Below are 3161 nucleotides of genomic sequence, written 5' to 3' on the forward strand. Positions count from 1 at the left end.
CCTGGTAAAACACTGCACAATTTACAATAATAACCTTAAATGAACACAAAATAATAGTTAGTAATAATAATGTAATTTTCATGATGGTTTCTCCAACACATTCTCCACATCTATTTTGTTACATACAGTGTTACAACAGAGAAAATAACAGCTCATATAAAGTTTTACAGAAAAGAACTTTTGATACCTATTTAGGATGTTCTACAAATCAAATATGAAAACTATCAAGTAAATAAATGTATTTTTAATCTTCACATAAAAATCATTTTGCATTCAAAACTACTCAGAATCACAGTATGTATCCATAATACATTTTCATGTGAATTAGTAGAAAAAACACTTAAAGAGAAACAAATTATTTACTTTTATGTATAAAATACTTGTTGCATTGACTAAAAGCTCGACAAGTTTTGTGAAGATATACTCAAAGCATTAAGAGTTACAGCGTGTATGCTATCATGGTTATCCATAGTGGTTGCAAGTTTTGTCTGTGTGTGTATAAATATTTCTGTACTTGAAAAAATATTTAAACCAAGAAGACTGAGCCAGTAAAAGATTACTCAAGGTGACTTCCCAAAGTGACACCATATACCAATGCCTAAGCATCTAACCACTTTTAAAAACATTTAATGATATTTGTCAGTCAGTTATCTTTAACTGTCTTAACAATGTACAAAAACATAATAATTTTGGTGATTTAAAATAACAAATATATATTAGTTTACAAAGACCAAACTGATATTGTAATCCAAATATGGCGAAAAATTGATGACCAGAAATTACACTGTTCACACATGGTTTCAACAGAACGTGTATACTACTGAGGTTGGAAAAGACTTAAATAGAATTATACAGAAATACATTTTTCCGTTTAATTTAGTATATAAACACTTTTTGTCTAAAGCTGTCAAAATATTATATTTTCATAGTGATAAAGGTTTAAAAAAATTGATAACTCACTAATGTCATTAATTATCAAAGCATTGTCCATAGCTACATGAATAACCAACAATGTCCAGTCATCATGCACACAGTTTTCTGATTAAAGAGAAGCAAGAATAAGTTATGCCAAAAACTTTGCTGTCATGAACAGTGTTTATTCAATCTAAATATTCCATTTGTTCTAATTTAAATATATTAAAAATTCAGTCACATTTTGTATTGCATTAATGTTTGGTTGCTTGTTAAACAGAAAAACTTGTATATGCTGTTGTCTCCTTACTTTCGTGAAAAGCTACTCGACAGTTATCTGCACTAGTAACTTTTAATTTTGTAGTGATGGACTAGAGGGAGCTAGTTAACAACATCAACGTCAATTCTTGTAAGATTAGTGATAATAGACTGTCATTCTTATAATACTCACAGTACCAGAGTACAAGAGAGATTTTTTTAAATTTTTTCGCAATAATGGGATGAAAACTAACGAATCACTGATCTACAGTCCAGAATGCTAACCAATAGGCTTCACTCAGTCATATGTATTCTTACGTAAGCACAAACTGTTACTTCCAAATACTGTCAACACAAAAGAAAAGTATGGGTATTATATAAAAGTACTGACACATGTCAGTGATTCAAGTTTTAGAAGATGGTAAATGTATGTAAATTAGGCTAGAACAAATAGCCTGTATAAGCTAAACTTTATTTAGAATAAGCACTGAAATAAAACAAAACACAGTAACTTAAACAGATATTAAAAGATACAACAATGATTGTAAAACAAATATTATCACAAAAAAAAACAACTAAACGATGGAAGTTGTCAAACATAAATCATGAACCAAAGCCATTTAGTTGTGTATCAAAATATAAGAAAAAAATAATTCAGAACTTTATTAATGATACAAAATAATCATGTAACAACATCCTACACAAAACTGGACAATTATATTATCCAAACACTGAGCAAAACAAATTGAAATATTATTATTTTGGCAAAATAAAATTATTTAAATACTAAATAATGTTTTTACTATCAGTTTATACCAGTCAGTTCTTCCAGCACATAAACACAAAATGTAATTGGAAAGTAGAACATTATTTACACACTCGTACCATCGGAAGGATAAGTACGAAACAAAGCTATATGATAAATGAACTTTTCAAACAAAATTAGTCATTTTAATTATTCTCTCATGAAAAGATCCAAATCCAGAGATTATCAGACTAACTCCTGATGGTAAATTTTATTATTTTAAAGTTTTGCTATCATCTGTAAGTTTAACAATTTACAAAAAGTAATCTTCCTTAACACTCCTACGAAAAGTTGGGCCTAATATGCCCCAGAGCAACTTGAAAGGTTATTAATATTAGGCTAGTAATTTTGTATTTAAATGAAATTGCCATTTAAATCCATTAATGAATGGATTAACGAGATTCCCACTGTCCCTATCTACTATCTAGCGAAACCACAGCCAGGGGAACGGGCTTGGAGAAATCAGGACTAGAAACGTCTTTTCGTAGGATTGTTAAAATAGTTTAAGTTTGATAATTATACATGAAAAAAATGCAGATATCCTAGTATTTGTAGATGTATAAAGATTAAATAAACTATATAATTCTCAAAATACATTTCAAATCGTGCAATATAGAAGATACCTAGCTTAATTTTATTATAAAACAGAAATGGTTTGGTTCGAGTTTCGCACAAAGCTACACGAGGGCTATCTGCGCTCGCCGTTCCTAATTTAACAATGTAAGACTAGAAGGAAAGTAGCTAGTCATCACCACCCACCACCAACTTTTGAGCTACTCTTTTACAACGAATAGTAGGATTGACCATCACATATAAAAGGGGAAAGAGCAGAACATATGATAAATTTCTGTAACAATTTCCAAAGTTTCGCTTATTTTGCAGTTCATCAAAAATTAATGTTTTTTTTTTTACTGTCAATAACAATGTATATGAAAACGGCTGACATGGGTATTAAAACTTTTATTAAAATAAAGTAAAGAACAATGTTTCAACATTCTTAGGTCGAAACATTATTATCTACTTTATTTTAATAAATGTTTTAATATCCATACCAGTTGTCTTAAGATATATTTTTACTTTAAGTGGGTTTCTCATAATCACGAATTACTGTCAATAATAATCTTACAGACTTTGGTACTGGTAGCAATATACACTTGGAAAACAATTTAGCACACAGAACATTTTT

Source organism: Tachypleus tridentatus, chromosome 2, assembly GCF_004210375.1.
Source record: "Tachypleus tridentatus isolate NWPU-2018 chromosome 2, ASM421037v1, whole genome shotgun sequence".
Lineage (NCBI taxonomy): Eukaryota > Metazoa > Arthropoda > Merostomata > Xiphosura > Limulidae > Tachypleus > Tachypleus tridentatus.